Below are 24,555 nucleotides of genomic sequence, written 5' to 3' on the forward strand. Positions count from 1 at the left end.
AAGTAGTATCAGTGTGAAGTCCAGGGATGAAACAAAAGAAAGCAAATAAAATGAGTAACAAGTTGTAGAAGGCAGCAAGTCCAAATTATTTATAACATTTAAAAGTTAAAGATCCTGGGACTTCCTTGGCGGTGCAGTGGTTAAGAATCCTCCTGCCAATGCTGGAGACATGGGTTCAAGCCCTGGTCTGGGAAGATCCCACATGCCGCAGAGCAACTAAGCCTGTGTGCCACAACTACTGAGCCTGAATTCTAGAGCCCGTGAGCCACAACTACTGAGCCCGCATGCCACAACTACTGAAGCCGGTGCACCTAGAGCCCGTGCTCTGCAACAAGAGAAGCCACCGCAATGAGAAACCCATGCACCACCATGAAAAGTAGCCCCCACTCACCACAACTAGAGAAAGCCCGCACGCAGCAACGAAGACCCAACACAGCCAAAAATAAATAAATAAATTTTAAAAAAAGTTAAAGATTCTGATCACACATAAATTTTTGTCTCTTTAAAGAGCCGTCTTCCTAGGCATAGTCACACACAAAAATGCAGTTTAACTCCTCATATTCTGGATAGGGAACTAAGAATCAAAGAAATGAGATTTATCCAATTAAGCTAATACTGGCTATATTAATAGACACAAAAACTAGAACTGAGATCTAATCCCAAATACAGTGATTTTTCTTTTTCAGTATTAATTCAACTACCTTTTCAAGCCAGTTGCAAGCTAGGTCTGGTTCTTTATGATATAAAATGGTGGGAATATTTATTAAGAACATGATTAATTCAGTTTCTCTTTCTCTACTTCCCAGTTTACTCTATGACTATCACCTCAGGAAATTCCATTCTGAGACCTACATGCTTACCTGTTCTCTACCATTATCCAGGCATAACATAAGGTCTAGATTCCACTTATTTTACCGTGGATAAAACACTGTATGAATACTGTACAAACAATGTACAAACATTATACTTGTACAAGAGGAATTAATGTCTCTAACAATGATTGGTACTCTAACAAAGATTGCTCTGAGTTTATTATTAAAACACAAAATTACATGTAAACTTGACTGATCTAACCCACCTAAGTGGCTTTCTTTCACTGCAGAATAAAATAATATGAAGCAACATCAACCAAAACCAAATAAACAATATAAATGGTCTTGAACAGTTGAATATAAACAACATACAGGTATGCCTAAAGCTTATTATTTATTTATTTATATATATATATATTTTTTTGCGGTATGCGAGCCTCTCACTGTTGTGGCCTCTCCCGCTGCGTAGCACAGGCTCCGGATGCGCAGGCTCAGCGGCCATGGCTCATGGGCCCAGCCGCTCCGCGACATGTGGGATCCTCCCAGACCGGGGCACGAACCCGCGTCCCCTGCATCAGCAGGTGGACTCTCAACCACTGCGCCACCAGGGAAGCCCTAAAGCTCATTATTTAAATGAAAACTTTAGGCAACTTGCTGTCTTTTACAGTTTTTTTTTTCATTTTTTAAAAAATGTGCATTGCACAATGTATATGCCAGAAACAGTTGTGGCCTACTTAGAATGCTAAATGTTAAATTTCTGAATCAATAATAACCTCTCTGTTTCCAAGATATTTATAAATCTTTCCTCCTCTTTAGGGTCTTCAGAACTGTATACCACCAAGAAACTAAAGAATGTTGTACAAAGCATTTGCACACCATAGATGAGCTTAGTGAATATTTGTTGATAATGAGGTTGATGATAAATTATCACTCATTTTTTTTTATCTCAGAGTGGTTTCTCTGCACTGGAACGTTTCTTGTTAAAGATGATGTTTTCCTCCTAAACGTTGGTTTTTAACACCCGTTGATGACTGCCTTTACAGAAATTGATGTAAGAAAGTTGCCATCCTGTTCTCTGCATCCCAATGGCAATTACAAAGAGTTTATAGAGCTTGAATGAATTCTTTTTAAGCCCCTGTTTAGATAAATTTTCAGCATTTATCCAATTACAACAGATATTTGCACACACCAAAACTTTGCAAAAGTAGTTATAAAAAGTCTTAAAAGCTATTTTCACAAAACCAGACTTTTACAAATGCAGATTTAAAATGACGTATCCAGTATTTCTAATGAGGAAATAATTGGCTTTGTGGGGGAACACACCTCGAATGACCGTTTTGTGCAAAGAGTTAGGTCCCAGAGGTAGGTCAATCAGAGAGCGTACAATGGAAGACGGGCTAGATTCCTCTGTACAGGTAGATGCTCTAAATATGTCAAATATTCACATTTAAGTTTTATGCATAACTGCAAGGACTCTTATCTTCCAGTACAATCTGCTGTAAACACATTTCTGGTATGAGTGTTTCTTGTAAAAAAAGAAATTGGCAGAGTACTACCATTTGAAAGGTGAGGTACACATACAGGGTGATGAGACAATACACAACCTTAACCAGGTCAGTAGAAGCATGAATTCGGAACCGGAATTAACCAAAAAAGCTGCCTCTTCCCCTTTTAAGCACTGCCTCTTCATCACCATCTGCTGAATCTCTGGCGATCTTGGGAGGAACAATGCTTGCCACCTTCTGCGAAATGGGGCTGCAGCATATTCATTGACTGCTACTTCTGGTGACCTGAGATCAGACGATTGCTATTTTATATCTCAAAACCACATTGCTTTAGCATCCTTTAGTTTTAGAAAACAATTTATGTTAAACCTATCATAAATTAAGAGTCATACTTTGACCTCATCATCTTAATAATTTGCTCCATAGCTTTTATTTAGCATTTAGCAATTCTTCAGCATTGTGATAGTTGCTTAGATGGAATTTAAAGGGATAAAAAGGAGATAAGGTTTCCCCCCTAAAGAAATGTACTTTCTAGTAGACAGCAATATGAACACATAAGTTACTAATTTTAGTGATTCATCTGTAAATCTGGCTCCCTTAATTGATTATGGGCAGGATTAGGTTTTATTCATTTTTGTATCTTCATTGTCTACAATGGTTCCTGGGACATAGTTGGTATTCATTAAATATTTGTTGATTGAGTGTGAAATAGTTAGGGAAATATATGTAAATATGTAATTGGCCTTTGTTTTGTTGAAGCAGGATTAAATATGTACAGAAACAGGCCTGGAGGCCTGGAGGAATAATGAATAACACCCAGAAAAGAGGATCTTTAAAAGAAGAGTAGAATGTGTACTCTTAAGGGTAAAGAAGCATTCAGAGCTCTAGTGTAGGAGGAAATATAAACCCAGGACATAGAATGATAAAGGAGTATGGTCTCTTGACTGAACTTCAGTCTTGAAAAATTGCTGGAGCTTTACGGGGCCAGGTAAAGCAGGGCCAGATTTTTAATAGCCCTGGAAGTCTGGGATTTCAATTTGATTGCACAAGCTGTGAGTTACCTCTATTAGTCTTTCTTCAGAAGAAATGTGATCAATGTTTTGTTTCAGGGAAATGTCTGGTAGAAGTTAAAGGATGACATACAGTAAGATAGTTATGTGGGTAGTCACATATAGTCACATAGTTCAGTTAAGAAAGTGTTTGAAATAATGGTCTACCAGGCATCGGGTAGGGATGCAGGGCTGAAATGAAGGTTGTGAGAAAGTAGAGAGTGTACTGAATCCAAGAACGGAGAGAAAAAGAGGATGACCCACATTCTAAGATAGGGAATATAAAAAATACATCCAGGGATTATCACAGAGAACAGTTTCATGGATTTGTGTTGGGTTTGGGAGGCTGAGAGACAGGGGCAAATGAGAAATCTTTATTTGTTAGTTTCATTATTTTGAGAATCAAACTGAAGACAGTTTAGTAAAAGAGAGGAGCCAGTCAAAAAAGAAGTATGCTGTAAGGAAAGATAGAAGTGTCAGGGTAAGTTTTATCATCAACGAAAACCTATGTAACCTGTGTTTCATAGACTGCGCATAACAGACATGAAGAGGGTTTATAGGAATATCAAAGGGCAGTGTTTGTCTGGCTTTAGTTCCACTAACACCCTTAATGATTCTAAATTCTTGGAGACATTTCTTGTCAACGTGGGAACTCTCTTCTTGATTTCCATTTTGTCCACTGTGCTATACATCAGTCCAGTGATATCTCCTGTATGATTGCGGGGTCACATATTCCCACCCAAGCTGCTAGCTCACTATTGCCTTTCCCCCTCCTCTGGTCCAAATATGGGCTGGGACAACTTGGCATCCTAGGCAACTATGTCAATTCTCTCCTCTAACATGCTCCCGTAAATGAGGACAGTGAACTTCCCTCCAAATTGTGCCACCTGTTACACAGGCTATGAAACTGAGACGTTACTGAATAAAGTGTCAACTTCAGCCCTCCCTGCCCCCCAGAACTAAAACTGAGCTCATAGGTCCAAGACTGGGAGAAATCAGGCTTATTTCAATACTGACCAAAAATTTTTAAGTGCTTTTAACATTATAGGGAGTATAGAAGATATCACTGACTCTAGGTTTAATCTCCAATTTTATTTTCAACATAAGGTTTTTATACATGCAGTCTACCTGGAGAGAAATACGTCCTAAATAATCAGACCTGGGGGTCAATACCTCATGGCCAACACTGGTCATCACCATGTCTATTATAATCCTTGCTGATTTCAGGTTTCTGAATTCCCATCCTCTTGCATCTTGGGTCTGGTTTCAAGTTTTATGCCTCAAACTTTCTATTTTTAACCTCCAATCCTGATCCTTCGTTTAAGCAACTAAACATTATGAAGCTTTAGAAATCAAATCAAAAAGTAAAATGTTAATTGTATAAAAACACCACAAATAAAACATGTGTTACTTTTGTGATGAAAGGGAAGTGTTTGGGAGGCAAAGTGCACAGGAAGAGATTAGAACATCAGTGTTTCTAAACAAACTGCAGAAAATTGAAATGGTTTGCATGGGTCAGTTTGTGCACGTGTGTGTGTGTGTGTGGTGTGTGTGTGTGTGTGTGTGTGTGTGTGTGTGTGTGTTGATGAAAGCAGAAGAAAAAAGATGAAAAAATTATTTTTAACCTGCAGGCTGCAAAGTGTTTCCAAAGGATCACACACGCCATCTCCTTTGCTGAACAGGCTGGGGCTAGCTGCAAGGGCCACAGTTAACAAGTTTGGTGTGGAGTTCTAAGAGCCATATCTGATTCTCTTCACTGTGACATGACAATAGCACCAATAACCCTCAGGTTCTGTGATAAAATCAGGTTTAGATGAGGTCATAAAGGTGGGGCCCTCATGATGGAATTAGTGCCTTATAAGAAGAGAACTTGCTTGCTCTTTCTGCCTTGTGAGGACACAGCAAGATGATAATCTTCTGTAAGCCAGGAGGAGAGCTCTCACCAGAATTAAACCCTACTGGACCCTGATTTTGGACTTTTCAGTCTCCAGAATTGTGAAAAATAAATTTATGTTGTTTTAAGCCACGAATCAGAGGTATTTTGTTATGGCAGCCTAAACTAAGACATCTTGGAATGTGAGGCAGTGAGTAGGGGGCCACTGGGCTTAGATTGAGAGAGCCTAGTTGTCCTGTAAAGAGATAGACTTGATACTCTTGTCAAAGGAAATTGCTGATGCATTTTCCTTCTCTCTGCATAGGCTGAGATTTCTTCCCATGTATTTCATCAATTCTTAATGTAAATCACTCCTGGTTCGTCAATCATTCACCCAAATATGCTTTAGTCCTAAACTGAAAATGACTTATATCCTCAGGTTGAAATAGATATCTTCCTTTCAACAATAAAATCTGAAAAAAGTGAGATGAGGGATTATTGAATGCACCAGAAATTTCACTTTCTAAAACAAAAGTAAAATAAAAAGCAGAATCAATTCACATTGGCACATTAAACTGACACAATCCCACTGTTATTGGGGTGTTCCCTTTTAGGAACGAACAATTTTCTTTGATTTTTGTAGGCAATGGAAGTGAAAAGCAGCTTCAGAGGATCATTGAAATATTATTTTGTGAATTTTATTATGTTCTTACAAACCTTATATCTATAGCTGATTACTTCTAAATGTTCAGAAAAACTACTTTTGACTTTTTTTCCCAATGGTTACACAAATGGGAAGACTAAAGATGATAAAATGAGCAAGTTCTATGCTTTTTAAGATAATATTGTTTTCTTTCTAATTTTACAAGCAATGCATGTTCATTGCAGACAACTAGAAATACATAAAGCATAAAGTAAAAATTAAATATCACCCATAATCCCCCCCTGAAGAGATAACCATCATTAGTATTTTGATGCATTTCTTCCCAGTGTCTACATATATATATTTTTTAATTTATGTATAATTGACCTACAATACTCTGTTAGTTCCAGGTGCATATTTGATATTTCTATATATTACAAAATGATCACCATGATATGTCTAGTTACCATCTGTCACCAAAGATATTACAATATAATTGACTATATTCCCTAAGCTGTATTTCATCCCTGTGATTCATTTATTTTTGGAAATGGAATCTCCTATACACATTCACTCACCCCCTTCCCCTCTGACAACCACGTATTCATTCTCTATATCTATGAGTCTATCTCTGTTTTGTTATGTTTGTTCATTTGTTTTGTTTAGATTCCACATATAAGTGAAATCAAATGGTGTTTGTCTTTCTCTGACTTATTTCACTTAGCATTGTCTTTCTCTGACTTATTTCACTTAGCATAATACCCACTATGTTTATCCATGTTGTTGCAAATGACAAGATTTCATTCTTTTTTATGGCTGAGTAATATTCCATTGTATAGATATACCACAACATATTTATCCATTATTTGTTTATCCACTCTATATTTATTGCAGCATTATTTACACTAGCCACTGATAGATATAGGGGTGAATATCTCTTTTTGATTTAGTGCTTTTGTCTTCTTTGGGTACATACCCAGAAGTAGAATTACTGGATCATATAGTAGTTTTATTTTTAATTTTTTGAGGAACTTCCATACTGTTTCCATAGTGGCTGTATCAGTTTACATTCCCACCAACAGCGTACTAGGGTTTCCTTTTTTCCACATCCTTGTCAACACTTTTTATTTGTCGTCTTTTTGATAATAGCCATTCTGACAGGTATGAGGTGATACCTCATTGTGGTTTTAATTTGTATTTCCCTGTTGAGCATCTTTTCGTGTGCCTGTTGGTTATTTGTATGTCTCCTTTGAAAAAAATGTCTATTAAGATCCTCTGCCTATTTTTTAATTGGGTTTTTTTTTATGTTGAATTGTATAATTTCTTTGTATATTTTGGATATTAACCCTGTACTAGATGTATCTTTTGCAAATATCTTCTCCCATTCAGTTGGTGGCCTTTTCATTTTGTTGATAGCTTCCTTTGCCGTGCAAAATCTTTTTAGTTTAATATGGTCCTATTTGTTTATTTTTGCTTTTGTTTCCCTTGACTGAGGAGACAGATCCAAAAAAATATTGCTAAGACAGATGTTAAAGAGTATACTGCATATGTTTTCTCCTTGGAGTTTTATGGCTTCAGATCTTACATTATATCTTTAATCCATTTTGAGTTTATTTTTGTATATGTTATGAAAAAGTAGTCCAGTATGATTCTTTTGCATGTGTCTGTACAGTTTTCCCAACACCATTTATTGAAGAGGCTGTCTTGTTCCCATTATATGTTCTTGTTTCCTTTGTCATAGATTAATTGACCATATAAGCATGGGTTTATTTCTGGGATCTCTATTCTGTTCCATAGACCTGTGTGTCTGTTCTTGTTCTAGTACCATATTGTTTTGATTACTATAGCTTTGTAGTATAGTTTGAAATCAGTGATTGTGATACATCCAGCTTTGTTCTTCTTTCTCAAGATTGTTTTAGCTATTTGGGTTGTTTTTTGTTTCTATACACATTTTAAAATTTTCTGTTCTAGTCCTGTGAAAAATGTTATTGGCATTTTGATAGGAATTGCACTAAATCTGTAGTTTGCCTTGGGTAGTATGGTCATTTTAACAATATTAAGTCTTCCCATCCATGAGCACAGTATATCTTTCCATTTATTTGTATCATCTTCAGTTTCTTTCATCAATGTCTTATAGTTTTCCAAGCTGAGTACAAGTTTTTTTTACCTACTTGCTTAGATTTATTCCTAGGTATTTTATTCTTTTTGATGTAATTTAATGTGGGATTGTTTTCTTAATTTATTTTCTGATACTTTTTTGTTAGTGTGTAGAAAAGCAACATATTTTTGGATATTAATTTTATATCCTGAAACTCTACTGAATTTATTGGTGAGTTCTCATAGTTTTTGGGTGGTATCTTTAGGATTTTCTATAATCATGTCATCTGAAAACAGTTTTACTTCTTCCTTTCCAACTTGGATTCTTTTTATTTATTTTCCTTATCTGACTGCTGTATGACTAGGACTTCCAATATTATGTTGAATAAAAGTAGGGAGAGTGGGCATCCTTGTCTTGTTCCTAATCTTGGAGGAAACGCTTTCAGCTTTTCACAGTTGAGTATGATGTCAGCTGTGGGCTTGTCATATATGACCTTTATTATGTTGAGGTATATTCCCTCTATATTCACTTTGTTGAGTTTTTTTTAATCATAAATCAATGCTGAATTTTGTCAAAAGCTTTTCCAGCATCTATTGAGATGATCATATGCTTTTTATTCTTCAATTTGTTAATGTGGTATATCACACTGATTGATTTGCAGATACAGTATTTGACCAACCTTGCATCCCTGGGATAAATCCCATTTGATCATGGTGTATAATCCTTGAACATGTTAATGAATTTAGTTTGCTAATATTTTGTTGAAGATTTTTTCATCTCTGTTCATCAGTAATATTGGACAGTAATTTTCTATTAGGATGATGCTGACCTCGTAGAATGAGTTCGGAAGATTCTTTCCCCTGAAAATTTTTGGAATAGTTTGAGAAAGAAAACCGTTAACTCTTCTTTAAATGTGACACCATCTGGTGCTGGAATTCTGTCTGTCTGAATCTGCTATACCACGTTTATTCCCAATTAATAAGTGGGGGTTAAGTGGGGGAGAGGAGAATCAGAGGTAAGGATTTGAGGTGTTTGATATTTGCTTCTTTTTTTCATAATTCTCAATTTTCATTTCCTAGTCGAAATTTCAGCTGATTTGACACAATGGGAGTAGTCTAGGAATAATGTAACAGGGGCTGTCTTCAATTAGTGAAGATAGTCCACAAGCCATTTGGTAACAGGATAGGAAAAAAAGTATATTATGTTGATTTATTTCAAGCAGAGCTATTTAAATGAGAATGCTAATACGTTGCTATCCTGGTCACATAATTGAGTTATTACAAATCAAGTGACTTGAGTTTTTGCCTCTTTTTTGGTGCTTATTGCAGCTTCTGTTGGCCATGATTTAAATTTTAAGAAGCACATTTTAGTTCTTTCAGTGATATTCATTTATAAAAGTCCTAAAGGGATTTGATTCCCTAATGAGAGGTATAAAACTTGTGACTGAAATCCCACATAAAATTTAAATTGTATTTTCACTCACCAATGGCTTAATAGTGCAAAAACTCTTAGACAAATAATTAGCTTTCCAATAGGAAGGTAAACAAGACTATAAATTATGATTAGATATGTGTTCTTCCCTGCAGAGACAAATTGGTCAACACTATTCTTCAGCTGTGATACATAGATGTTATAATATTGAGAGAGCTTTGTGAATAGATTTGGTAAAAATAACGAGTCTGAAAACTGTTCTCTTTTGTTCATGATATGGATGTATGTTGTAATTTAATGCCTTGATTTGTATCTTACTCGCTCATTTTCCCTTTCTTTGTTACAGATAAAGGAAATCAAGAGGAGAATTTAAATGTTTTTAATTGCAAGGGGGAAATAAATACACTCAAGGAAGGCTTGTGTTTGATAACATTTTCCAATTGGAAGTTCCTATGACAATGCCAGATTTTCCTCAACCATTTATTTACGTAAAAATCTTGCCATTTAAAGCAATCAAATGTCTAATATTAAAAAGCAGGGTTGTTTTTTTTCTTTCTTTCTTTCTTCAGTCTTCCAAAAATGAGTGTTTTTTTAAGAACGGAATTTTGTATTAGCCAGCTCAGGCTGCCATAACAAAATACCACAGACTGGGTGACTCAGGTTATTCTTCTCATAAATGGTGAGGAAAAAAGAGACAAGCAATGGGCCTAAAATATATTACTGTCTTCTTGGTGCCAGTATCATGTAAGATGAATCTAGAAAGATGATTTCATTTAATCTTTATAACCCTGTAGTACTTCATGATCTGTATTTATAAGTTAACTAATTATAGTTCAGGATAAGCATTCACTTATCAAAAACCATACAATTAGTAAATAGTAGAGCAGGTATTTAGCCCAGGTTTATGTAACCCCAAAACTTTTATTTTTTCAATAAAAGACTACTCTTGATTTCTTGCTATAGTCTTTCAATAGTGGGAACAATCTTCATGTGATATGTCTATTTTACAAGTTTTCAAATTATGTAACGTGATTGAGGAATATTAGATCTAATGGAAACCATAATCATCCGATTCAAACTTTTCATTTTGCTTGAAAGGAAATAAACTCAAAGTGATAAAATGCAATATCAGGGCTTTACAACTTGTTATTGAGAAAGATAATACAAAATCTCATATTGTTGCGGTCCCGCACACACCTGCGAACTCCCCCGGAGAGGAACCAGCACGAAGGAGGAACACCAAGAGCCAGTGTAGATCAAAAGTATATTAGTAATAGGCATTTATTAAGCACAGAAGCACAAACCGATCGGGGCCTCACCAAAAGAAGGGGTGAGACCCCGAGTCTTGTACAGGTGTGGTTTTTACACCCCAGGGTAAACAGGATGTTCGTTCTAATTTCAAAAGCGTGGGTCAGCAACCCGGAACCCAAAGTCTTTCTGTTCACATTATGCTGGCAAGCAAAGCTCAATTTCCCAGAAGCTAAGTCAAGTGTTTAGCGATAGAAGCAGTTACAGTACAAACAGTTTCAAATCAAAGCATTTCATCATTAATTCCAGGTATTACAATCCAAACTGTAAGTTCTGGGACAGTGTGTCCCGCCACAATATTATGAACTAGATTCCAATTTTACTTTACCCAACTGTTTTTTACGTGGGCCTCTCCCTGTTGTGGCCTCTCCCGTTGCAGAGCACAGGCTCCGGACGCACAGGCTCAGCAGCCATGGCTCACGGGCCCAGCCGCTCCACGGCATGCGGGATCCTCCAGGACAGGGGCATGAACCTGTGTCCCCTGCATCGGCAGGCAGACTCTCAACCACTGCGCCACCAGCTAAGCCCCTACCCAACTGTTTTTAAAAGTATGGTATCAGTGCCTTACATATCTATGTGTTACTTATATACGCATCATCAATCTCACTTATTGGGGAATAAGGATATCCATATGATTGTCAACTGAGAAAAACAATGCACAACCTCAAAGTTGAGAATTATGTTTTATTCGGCGGACTTTCTGAGGACTTCAAGTCTGGGAAGCAGCCTCTCCGATGGCTCTGAGGGGCTGCTTTGAGGAGGTAGGGGAGGAGCCAGGTTATATAGGAGTTTTTGCAACAAAGACCAGGTAGCGGGAACATCAAAAGATTACTGTTAATTAAAGAAAACCAGACATCTGAAGGTAATGAATTTAACACTTTTCTATGTATGGGAAGATGCCTTAGCTATCTAGGGCAAGTATCCTGTTCTTTCCCATCCAGAGTCCCCTCAGGGTGCACCGCTGGGAGTGGCTGCAATGGCTGAGGGTGTGGCAGTGGGCAACCCATTTGTCCCTGTCCCAGGTTCCCTCAGGCCCACCTTGGGGGTGACGATAGTGACTTGATGGCTGCAACATCCTTTGTTTACTGATATGGCAGGCAACATGTTTCATTCACATGATCCTTGGCTTACATAGCTAACCCTATTGGGAAATGTAGGGGCACACAAGCTTGGTAGAGGAGCTCTAGTGGGCTGAGTTTTGTTATTTGGAATTCCTATCAGGCAGGTGGTCATTGTACTTGAGATTGTTCCTTGGCTTGGAGGTCTTTAGTCCCTGTCCTAGGGCTGAGGGACAAGCCTTATATTTTTGAAAAGAATTGCTGTTTTTTGGGGGGTTTTTACATCTTTATTAGAGTATAATTGCTTTACAATGGTATGTTAGTTTCTGCTTTATAACAAAGTGAATCAGTTATACATATACATATGTTCCCATGGGAACATAAGAATTGCTGTTTTAGATCAAATTATTAATTAGCACTTGTAGGGAAGATCCAGAGTGATGCTCAATCTTACGTATGGGACCAACACAGGGACAGTGAAGGGGAGAAATGCATAATGCTTTGGAGTCAGTAGATTCTGGGCTTGATTATGAGCTCCAGAGTCTCAGAACAATACTGGGGGCAAGGGCAGTAAATATTGTTGCTGATTCAGGATATTCCATGTTAGGGACTGCCAGATTACATCAGAGTAGGAGTCTAAATGTTCCATGTCTCAATGCAGAATTTTATGTAAAGATGGGAGATTAAAAAAAAAGTGAGGAACTTAGGAAAGAAGGAAAGAAGAAGCATGAAAATAATTAAGATTACTGACAAAGCCTCTCTTCTTAGATTGACTTGACACTTTTAAACCACAAAATATCATGAAGTCTTGAGAGATGATTTGCTCTTTGACCTGTGACCATTTTTTTTTCATGAATTTGTTGTTGTTGTTATATGAAAAAGATTTGGAAAGTTATTTTTAAATGAAAGTAGTATTTTGTGAGAGTGTAGAAGTTGACGGGGCTAAGGGACATTATGGAAGAACTGTCAGGAATCAAGAAATTATCTAAAAAAGGTAAGAGTCTAGGCACAGACTTTTAAAAGAAACAACAATATATAAATACAGCTTGGTAGGGTTAGATTATTTTCATGGAGCATAAATCAAGCAATTAAATTACTTAGCAGAGTAAGTTGTGTGATGAGATCAACAAGAAAATGTAATTTGGAAAATTTGCAACCCTAGTATAAATTAATAATGCTTAAAAGTAGTTACCCAGAGTAGTAACAGAATAATGCAGTTGACTGAAAGAAGAGACACTCTTAGTCAAGAAATTTGTGTACATATTCAAAGACAGTTAGGGATGAGATGTTTATCTTAAAGTTATAGCCCTAACTAATTTATTCTCAATGTTATCTAGACATTATTAAGATAAATACCTTAGATATTTACTTCACCTCTTACGTGTAAACAGGGAGGGAAAAAATACATTTGATGTACGGTTGAAAAGCTGCCCTGTGGACATACAAAAGAATGATTACACTTTAAAATATTGAAATTTTGTGAGACTATCAATGAAGGAGAGAAGGAAGACAAAGAAAGTAACATAGAAAAAAACTTCAAAGATTGAGGCAATTGAGTTTCCACAGTAAAAGGAAAAAATGATGAGCAAGAAGTTGGTGGTGGAGAAAAAGGCCATTTTCTATGCTGAGGTGGAATTTGTAATCAGGCTTTTATGAGGGGATAGTATATAGAAGAATAAATTGAATATTTAGGATATTTTAAGCTTTTTCTGATAATAGTAACATGTTTCATTTATATAATTGAGAAAGGGAAAAAAGGAAAAAATTTAACTATGAAATAATAATTCTAAGACTCAGAGGTAGCTATTAGAATATTTTGAAATAGTTCCTTTTGGTTTTCTATGCATGTTTACATGGATAGCATAATAAAGTCTACTATTTTATATCCCTTAAAAGTTATACCTGTTTTTTAGCTATATCTTGATTGCTCAAATCAGGTAGACAATGTAGTTGTCATGTAAAAACGTACAAAAAAGCAAAAGCAAACTGGACAAAGAATACAGGAATGAAGCAACAAATAAGTATGTGATAAATAGTAATGTAAGAAACACCCAGAACATTCCACTACTGTTCTGATCTCTCTCAATTTTGCTGTTATTCAAAATGATGCTATTTATTAAACTTTACCCTGTTGATAGATGATTTCAAAAGTTATGACCCCTTAAAAGACTAATTACATTTTGGTCTTTGATCACAAATAATCCTTTTATGTAAGATATATATTTTGGCTCATGGCAAGCAGCCTGCAGCAATGAATATTACCTAAAATAGGGCAGCATCTGCAGAAAATCCCCAGGCTGGCTGTACAAACATACCTATTTCCGCTTCCATTTAGGATGAAAAAATCAACAAAGACTGTTTCTTACAGTCAAAAAAACTCACCAAAAGCATCAGTTTTCTTGAAAGCTAAGGCTGTAAAGCAACCAAGTGAACACACTTTGGAATAGTTGGGGCCCAAAACACGAAAGTGACTCACCTTCTCTCCCAAGATCTTTACCGCCCTCTGCCAGGTGCTCCTGGGAAAGATTGGGGGCAGGACAGGAGATAAGACAGAATCCCCCTTGCTGGAGTAGGTGCCGGGGAGATAACCAGTGGCTGCTGGAGAATAGGGGAGAAAATCTGCCCACGTTCATGGAATGGTCTCTCCTGCGAAGGTAAGCCTTAAGTTACCAGTCAGGAGATAAAACACTCTTTTGCCCCCATTGCACAAAGATCTATTGCTTCTTGAAAAAGAAGGTGTAAAAATCTCTTGGGCAGGAAATTCTCACCCAGGACCAACCACAGATTACAGGCAGGATTTAGCTGTCACGGGGAACAGGGGCAGTACCACTGAGAAAGCCCAGCCCTTTGCACAGAGCCTGAGGTTAAGGCTGGACCAGACAAAAAGAGAACCCCACCAGATAAATTAGGAGTATGGGATTAACAGATACACACCACTATATATAAAACACATAACAGGGATTTATAACCTACAGTGGAAAAGAATCTGAATATATATATATGGATAGATATCTAGATAGGTAGATAGATATCTCTAGGTATGTATCTGAATGACTTTGTTGTACATCTGAAACTAACACAATATTGTAAACCAACTATAGAAAACAAAAGAGAACCCCATCGATCTCCATTACACACCTAGTACCTTTTAAAGTAATTAAACAAGCAAGTCATTAGACTGAAGTGTTCCTGATGCCTTGGTAACCTAGGTAAGCAAACTGAAACCTAAGCCAGAGTCAATTCACTGGAATCTGAGAAAAGGAAACTGAAAAACAGCTAATCACAAACAGCCAAGCAGCCTTCCCCAAATAAGGCAACCATCTAAGCTGTAGCCAATCATATAATTGCTTTGCTTTGCTTCCATTGTCTTCTCTATAAAAGCTTTGCTCTGAGCTCTACCTACTGCTTTTGATTTGACGCTGCCGGATTCGAATTGGTGTTTGCTCACACAAACTCTTGAAATTGTTAACCTGCCTCAGTTTATCTTTTAACATATCTATGACAAATAACTACAGTCTACCACTGGGGGAGGTACAAGAACATGGAGAAAGAGCTCCTCTGTAGCACGGGTGTTCAGGAATTGCTGGAGGGGAAGTAGGCAAACTAATAAGAGAAACTAAACCCTCTAGCACCCCAGCTGCCACTCTAAGCATGAGGTAAGATGTCAATCAACCACTGGCAGAAATTGAAGCCTGTAGTGTCCTGAGGGTAACAACAGTAACAATAAAAGGCAAACACAATGAAATCTTAAATACAAGATGCCCAGTGAGAAAAGCCAGAAGCAAAAACTATATATTTTATTCAATTTTTGTGACAGTCTGGGAAAGATAAAACTACTACTACCAGTCAAAACTCAGACCCATGTTTGCCAGTGGCTAGGGTTAATTGGAGAGGATTGACTGAGGAAAAAGAGGTGCAAGTAAATTTTTTTTTTTTTTTTTTGCGGTACGCGGGCCTCTCACTGCTGTGGCCTCTCCTGTCGCGGAGCACAGGCTCCGGACGCTCAGGCTCAGTGGCCATGGCTCACGGGCCCAGCTGCTCCGCGGCATGTGGGATCCTCCCAGACCGGGGCACGAACCCGTGTCCCCTGCATCAGCAGGCAGACTCTCAACCACTGCGCCACCAGGGAAGCCAGCAAGTAAATTTTGGGGGTGTAATGGAAATCTTCTATATCTTCGTTGCAATGGTGGTTGCATGACTATATATATGAACTTAAATGTAAGTAAATTATACCTCAATACAATTGACTTTTTAAAAGTCTGCACAAAGAAAGAGTGATGTCATGTTTGTTAAAAGGAGAATGCAACTGGGATTTAAGAAACCTTGTTATTTTTCCAAATCTGCAATTGCTGATTGCCCACATATTTGAAAGATGCCTAATTCATTTATTTATTCAATCGTTTATTCATCCATTTCCCGATACTATGCAAAATAATTTGTCTACAATATTAAAGAAAATAATGTTTCTAGTCTTATGGTATTTATAATGGAAGAGACAGCAAACAAACAAAACAGCACAAAATAAAATTTCAGACACTGGTAAGTCCCATGAAGAAAGTAACACAGGTTGAAAAGACAAAGAAAAGACAAAGCATCACTGCAGAAGGCAACATTATAGCAGATGGGATGAAGAGAACATTTGGCCAGCACTTTCAAAGATGGGCTTGAGATTCTTAGGCAAAATCTGGAGGATGGTGCTATGCAGAAGGAAGAGAGATACTAAAGCCAGGCTTTTGATTGGAGCTGTTTAAAGGAGAAATATGTAACAATCTATTTCCTAAGAGTTTCAGAAAATCTTCAAGTTGTATCTGAGACATTGAGACATATCATTACATTAGAAATAGCCTAATAATGCCATTTTCTTAAACTCATTCTTTAAGTTATTGTTCTTTGTGAATTTTTTGACTATACTCGGGAAATAATATCATTTTCCATCTTTTTTTGCAAGATGGACTGTGTCAGTCATGTAGGAGCTATTAAGCCAAAACATTCATGTACTGCTCTAATCTTGAATTATCAATCTTATGGAAGTTAGTTTTTTCACTTTTCTTTCAATAAATGTCAAATCCAATTTTTTAAAATTGGCCTACAATTAATTCATTTTCCTTTGGGGAAAAAAGCCTTTGGAATCTTTCAATATACATATTTTCTTATCATTACATTTCCAAAAAACAGTTCGTATTTTATCCATATAATAAAGACTGTTATGACTTATTGGTTTTGAGGTTTTTTGAAATGTTCCTTCCAAATAACTGTAGTAGTAGAAACTGCTTTTACCTGAAATTGACTCTCAGCAGAAAAATTCTGTACTCAACATATTTTGCGTATCCTATGAGTAATCTGAAGAAATATATGTCATTTGATGTATAAAGTTAAAGGAAGAGAAAAATCCTTTGGTGTGCTGCATCTAGAACATTGACACCAAAATGCATATGGGATTCCAGCTTCTTATAATGAAGAGCAGTTTTTATCAGACAAACCCTCTCACCATAAACAACTATAAAATATGGACATAAAATAAACATCATTTAAAGATGTGAGAGAACAACCAAGGCTGCCAAGATCTTAAAGGTTCAAGATTCTATAGAGGAGGGAAATTGAATGTGTGTGTTTTAATGAAGGGAATGCTACTTCTGTCTTGTCAGCTCATCTTAAAAGTGGCATGCTTGAATTTGAGAGAAATTAGGTGAATGTGTTTCTTTTAAGTATAAATTCTTTCATAGTCAAAAGCATTTAGAGAATGCTTTCTTTTTCTCTTTTTGTCATTAAAACGAGAAAGAAAACATAATGCAAAAAACCTTTTTAATGAATTTGTAGTAAATGTGAAAAAGTGTTATCCTAATTTATATTTTTGCCCATCCAACCTCACTTCCATTTACACCCCACAAAGTCCTCCCCAACACGAAAGCTGGTGTGACTGCAGGAAGCAAAGACCAGAAACAAAGAGAATGAAAATAAACTATGTTGCCTTTGAACCTAAGTGGGATAGAGAAAAGCTGGGATTTACCAAGCCTTTGTTATATACAAAGTTTTCAGGTATTTTTCCTGTCAGTAGCCTTGGAAGATATCAGAGAATATTTCTCCCAAGCAGAGGACCTGCCTCTGAACTGATATAAAACCCAGAAAGCATTAGAATATTAATGGATTATCAGTTCAGACTTTATAGTAATCTTCAAAATGCCCAGAAAGCTAATGGAAATATTAGATGATTCCAGATTATCATTTTATGTGTTGGTGTAAATTTTTTGTTGTTGTTGTTGTTGTTTTGTGGTATGCGGGCCTCTCACTGCTGTGGCCTCTCCCGTTGCGGAGCACAGGCCCCGGACGCACAGGCTCAGCGGCCATGGCTCACGGGCCCAGCCGCTCTGCGGCATGTGGGATCTTCCCGGACCGGGGCACGAACCCGTGTCCCCTGCATCGGCAGGCGGACTGTCAACCACTGCGCCACCATGGAAGCCCGTGTTGGTGTAAATTTTAATGAAACATATTTCTGTGCTCAAGTGATTAATCTACACTCTTATGGGCATTTTAATCAAGTCTTATTGTTTACTTGCCTGGGAACGGTAAAATAATGTAGGTGTATGGTGGAAAGGTCAATGGACAAGGAATGAAGACAATTGTTTCCAGTTTGGGGAGATTATGAATAAAGCTGCTATAAACACTTGTATATGAGTTTTTGGGTAAAAATTTCACTTGGTTAAACACCTAGAAGATTACTACTTTCATTGCTTTATAAGAAATTGCCAAGCTATTCTCGAGTGGTTTAGCAAGTTGCATTCCCACCAGCAGTGAAGGAGAGTTCTTGTTTTTCCACACCCTTACCAGCATTTGATATTGTTAGTTTGATTTTTGCAATTCTGATAGATTTACAGTGGTATCTCATTGTGGTTTTAATTTGCATTTCTCTAATGACAAATGATGTGGAGTATTTTTTTTTTACATCCTTACTTGCCATCCATATACCTTTTTGGTGTAGTGTCTGTTCAGATCTTTTGCCCATTTTCTATGCAATCATTTGTTTTATTGTTTTTAGTTTTGTTTTTATTGTTGTTGAATTTTAAGTCTTTATATATCCTGGATATAAGTCTATAGCAGATATGTAGTTTGCAAATATTTCCCCTAAGTCTGTTGCTTATCTTTTCAATCTTTTAATAGCAATTTTCAGAGGACAAAACTTTTAAATTCTCATAAAGTCTAATTTATCAATTTTTTCTCTTATGGATTATACTTTTAGTGTTTTATCACAACTCATGTCAACCCAAAAGCCATGTAATCTTCTTACATAGGAATCAGATTCATGTGTCTTCATAATTGTGCAAATTTTCTGCTAGCATACCTATATTTGGGTTGTCCTGGGAACCAAGTTATTATGTGTCTATGCCACTCAGGTCAGAATTATAAACTATTCTAGAATTTTTAATGGAAAAAAAGAATTTTCCAACAACGTTTATTTTACAGATTGCTAGACCCGACATTCCAATTGTTGATTTTAACACATTTTTCACTTTTCTGCTGCTTTTAGAGATAATTTACAACAACTTAAATGAGAGTGTTCATACTTTAGGGGGTAATTGGTACAGAATTTGACAGATTTATTTTTTAGAGTGTTACTACTACTTCTTATTTCCATTACTTAGGGAATTTAGTAGAAGCACCAAAGTATTGCTTAGTTGTGTTGACATGGTAGACTTTATATTTATTAACTTCTTCAAATTATTATTATCCTCAGGGAGACTTTGTTATGCCAGTGTAATGTTTAGGGGCAGTTCCCTTTATATAATCCTCAGTTGAACCTTGAATATATACTTGAAATGCTTTGTGGGTTGCAATTCCATAGACACTGTTTTGTTTTTTTTTCGGTACGCAGGCCTCTCACTCTTGTGGCCTCTCCCGTTGCGGAGCATAGGCTCCGGACGCGCAGGCTCAGCGGCCATGGCTCACGGGCCCAGCCGCTCCGCGGCATGTGGGATCGGCCCGGACCGGGGCACGAACCCGCGTCCCCTGCATTGCAGGTGGACTCTCAACCACTGCGCCACCAGGGAAGCCCGACACTGGTTTTTGATATGAGAGCCATTTGGGGATTGATATGGAAGTTCAAGAGAATCTGCAACTGTCTATTTAATTATAATCATATATCTACCTCCTCCAGTTAAGGTCTCTATGTTATATCTAGTCTTGTTAACATATTACTAGAACATTTCACATAGTATGAACTTTACAAATCTGTTACAATTTAATTTGAACTTCACTGAAGGTAGCCTCAGGTATGTGACATATGCTCTCGGGATTATGTTATAGACAGTTCTGATGTGGATTAGAAGCACTCTATGGAGAAAACAAGCAGTAGAAACACCATTTTTCTATTCTTTTAGCCTTTTGAATCAAATATGGCTAAAAAAAGATAATTCTTATTAATCAGAGCTTGATTAGGGAATTATGTTTAAATGTTTGGGATCTAAAAATTTTATAAAGTCTCCTTTTTATAATAACACCAGTCATATTGGATTAGGTCCCATCCTAATGACCTCATTTTATCTTGATGACCTCTGTAAGGACCCCATCTCCAAGTATGGTAACATTCTGAAGTACTAGAGGTTAGGATACAACATATTTTTTGGGAGTAGACACTATTTAACCCATAACATTCTGCTTCCTGGACCCTCAAAAATCATGTTCTTCCTATTTGCAAAATATATTCACCCTATCCCAACATCCTTAAAAGTCTTAAACATTCCAACATCAACTCTCAGTCCAAAATTTCATCTAAACATCATTAACTCAATGTCCCAAATCTCATCATCTAAATCTTTGAAGTCAATTAGGGTACAATTTATCCTGGGGCAAATTTCTCTCCATCTGTGAACTTATAATACCAGACAAGTTATCTGTTTTCAAAGTACCATGATGGGACAGCAATAGCATTTACATTCCCACTCCAAAATGGAAAAATTGAAAGGAAAAAGAGCTCATGGTTCCCAAGCAAGTCTGAGACCTAGCAGGATCAATTTCATAAGATTTTAAGGTTTGAGAATAATCCTCTTTGGCTTGATGCTCTGTCTTCCAGGTCCACCTGGGCAGCCTCACCTTCTGGAACTGACGAAGTGATGTTGGGGTGATTCTTTCCTTTACTTAAAGGAAAACATACTCAGTCAGATAGCTCTACTAGCACATTTCCTGCCTGTGGCATCCCAGTAGTCTGGCAGCCTTCCTTTATTTCATCTGGTTTCTTTCCCTTTCAGTCTAAGCTGGCAGCATTTCTGTTAAAATGGTTGACTGGATCCACAACTTACACACCTAATCTCTTTAGCAGAGGGTTGTCTAGCCATACCCTTGGGTGTTCTCTCCAGAGCACACTTTCTCATTACTTGCAACACGGATAGGCTGAGGATTTTCCAAATCTCCAAGTTCTGGTCTCTTTTTGCTCAACAGTTTCTTTCTCAATTATCTCCCTCCTCTCACATTTTACTATAAGCGAAAAGGAGAAACCAGGCCACAACTTCAGCACTTTGCTTAGAAATCTCTTCTAAATATCAAAATTCATCACTTACAATTTTTCTTTCCACAGGACAGTAAAACACAATTCAGCCAAGTTCTCTGCCACTTTATGACAAAGGATCACCTTTCTTTCGGTGTCCAATAACATGTTGTCCATTTCCATCTGAAACCTCACCAGAAGCATCTTTAACATTCACATTTGTAAAAACAGTCTGGGCTTCCGTGGTGGTGCAGTGGTTAAGAATCCACCTGCCAGTGCAGGGGACACGGGTTCAATGCCTGGTCCTGGAAGATCCCACATGCCACGGAGCAACTAAGCCCATGTGCCACAACTACTGAGTCTGCGATCTAGAGCCCACGAGAACCACAACTACTGAGCCCGTGTGCCACAACTACTGAAGCCGGCGTGCCTACAGCCTGTGCTCTGCAACAAGAGAAGCCACTGCAATGAGGAGCTTGCGCACCTCAACGAAGAGTAGCCCCTGCTCGCCACAAATAGAGAAAGCCCGCGCGCAGCAACAAAGACCCAAAACAGCCAATACATAAATAAATAAATTTATATTAAAAAAAATAAAAACAGTCTCTTTAAGAAAAGCTAAACCTTCCTGGGTACCAAAATCAATATTAGGATTCTCCAGAGAAAGAGAACCAATAAGAAATGCACACACACACACACACACACATATATACACATGTGCATATCAGAGAGAGAGCAGAGACAGAGACAGAGACAGAGAGATTGAGAGATTGGTTTATTTTAAGGAATTAGTTCACATGATTGTGGGGGGTTGGCAAGTCCAAAACCCACATTGCAAGCTGACAGGCAGGAAATTCAGGTAAGAGTTGATTCTGTAGTCTTGAAACTGAAATCCACAGGATAGGACAGGCAGGCTGGAAACTCAGGCGGGGTTTCTATGTTCTGTCTTAAGGCCAAATGCATTCTTTGGGAATCCTCTTAAGGGCTTTAACTGATTGAATGTGGCTCCCTCACATTATGGAGAGTAGTCTGCTTTACTTAAAAGCTACTAATTTAAATTTAAAAATTTTTTAAATATATATATTAATAGCAACACTAGACTCATGTTTGACTAAACAATTGGGCACCATAGCCTAGCCAAATGGACACATAATATTAACCATCAAACACTCTGATAATATCATGGAATTGAACTGACTTTGTAATCAACAAGGGCTGAATCCTGTTATAAAATGAGTGCGGGATTAGAACAGAGACTGCTCATGGGGAATAGTTACATCTAAATTACTCACAGATAGATAAAATCCTCTTTCTCCTTTAATGGAGTAGATTAGAGCATAATATAGTAGAAATTCCATAAGCTGGGGTTCAGACAAACTTATGCACTAATTATAATTCTACCATTTACAATTGTGTGACTTCAGAAAAATTATGGGTAATTATGATGATTTGCTGTTTAGTAATTGAATGAACAAACCATTGGCTTCACATATGGGAAGGCCCAGCTGATTAGATAATGGTGTAGCTCAGAATCATCATTCATCAGGAGGCATTTGAAATGAAGGCTGTGGACGTAGAATTTTGTAAATCAAATCTAAAAGTACTGGGCTTCCCTGGTGGCACAGTGGTTGAGAGTCCACCTGCCGATGCAGGGGACGCGGGTTCGTGCCCCGGTCCAGGAATATCCCACATGCTGCGGAGCGGCTAGGCCTGTGAGCCATGGCTGCTGAGCCTGCGCATCCAGAGCCTGTGCTCCGCAACGGGAGAGGCCACAACTGTGAGAGGCCCGTGTACTGCAAAAAAAAAAAAAAAAAAATCTAAATGTACTGTCAAATATTGTACTCAGAGCTTGGTATATGTCCAAATTTCTTAGAAACTTCTTATCATTGGCTTCCCAGGGATGACTCTATATGATAGAGTTCTCTCAAATATAGTATTGTTTCTGTGTTAAAACTTGAATTTCTTTTCAGATAGATATTCTAGTTAAAATGCCCAAAGGCTACTATAAAGTAGAATGCTTCTAAATAACCAGCTTATCGAGATCTTTTTAAATTAGGAGAACATATCTATAGAAAAACTAGTGGGAATTTAATCAAAGTGTTGACATGCTGCCAAATAAATCTGTGAAAAATAGTCATCACGTCCTGAAAATTCAAAAATAATCACTATCAATCAAACCAGCAATGCTAAACAAAGATAAACAATTGTAGAAGAGCAGAACAAGAATTTCTGAAAACAGTACTTCCAAGACCTGCAAACCAGAAATAGCGTTTTCATGAACAATTTTTGGAATTTATCTGAAGTTCCTGAATAGTACCCTTGCAATGATCATTTCAGAAACTATTTTCTGTAAGATTATATTTACACTAGGTGAAAATTTTGCCTAAAGAATGCACTGAGATCTACAGGTTAAGCTCAGGGGTTCACAATCTTGGTAATTGTTTCTGCTGTTTCTTACACTCAGTTTCTTAAGCCAGAAACCTAGGAGTCATCTTAGTTCCTCTTTTTTCTTTCCGTCATACCCTGTATCCCATCCATCAGCGAATCCTGTCACTCTCGTCTTTAAAATCTATTTCGAATTAAATTCTTTCTCACCACTTCCACTCTGTCACTCTATTCCGAGCAACCAGGCCACAATCATCTGTCACATGATTTATAGCAATCGCCTCCCAACTGGTCTCTCAGATTCTATTCTTACCCCTCACCGTCTATTCTCCACACAGCAATGAAAGATCCTTTACAAGTTCAATCATATCTGTCTCTGGCACAAGATCTTTTGATGGTTTCTGTTCTTTCTTTCTTTTTTTTTTTTTTAACAGATCTTTATTGGAGTATAATTGCTTCACAATATAGTGCTAGTTTCTGTTGTACAACAAAGTGAATCAGCTATACATATACATATATCCCCATATCCCCTCCCTCTTGCGTCTCCCTCCCAACCTCCCTATCCCACCCCTCTAAGGTGGTCACAAAACACAGAGCTGATCTCCCTGTGCTATGCAACTGCTTCCCACTAGCTAATTATTTTACATTTGATAGTGTATATATGTCGATGCTACTCACACTTTGCCCCAGCTTCCCCCCCTCCCCTGTGTCCTCAAGTCCATTATCTATGTCTGTATCTTTATAACTACCCTGCCACTAGGTTCATCAGTACCATTTTTTTTTTTTAGATTCCATATATATGTGTTAGCATATGGTATTTGATTTTATCTTTCTGACTTACTTCACTCTGTATGACAGACTTTAGGTCCATTCACCTCACTACAAATAACTCAATTTCATTCTTTTTTATGGCTGAGTAAT

This window comes from Stenella coeruleoalba, assembly GCF_951394435.1.
Source record: "Stenella coeruleoalba genome assembly, chromosome: 3".
Classification (NCBI taxonomy): domain Eukaryota; kingdom Metazoa; phylum Chordata; class Mammalia; order Artiodactyla; family Delphinidae; genus Stenella; species Stenella coeruleoalba.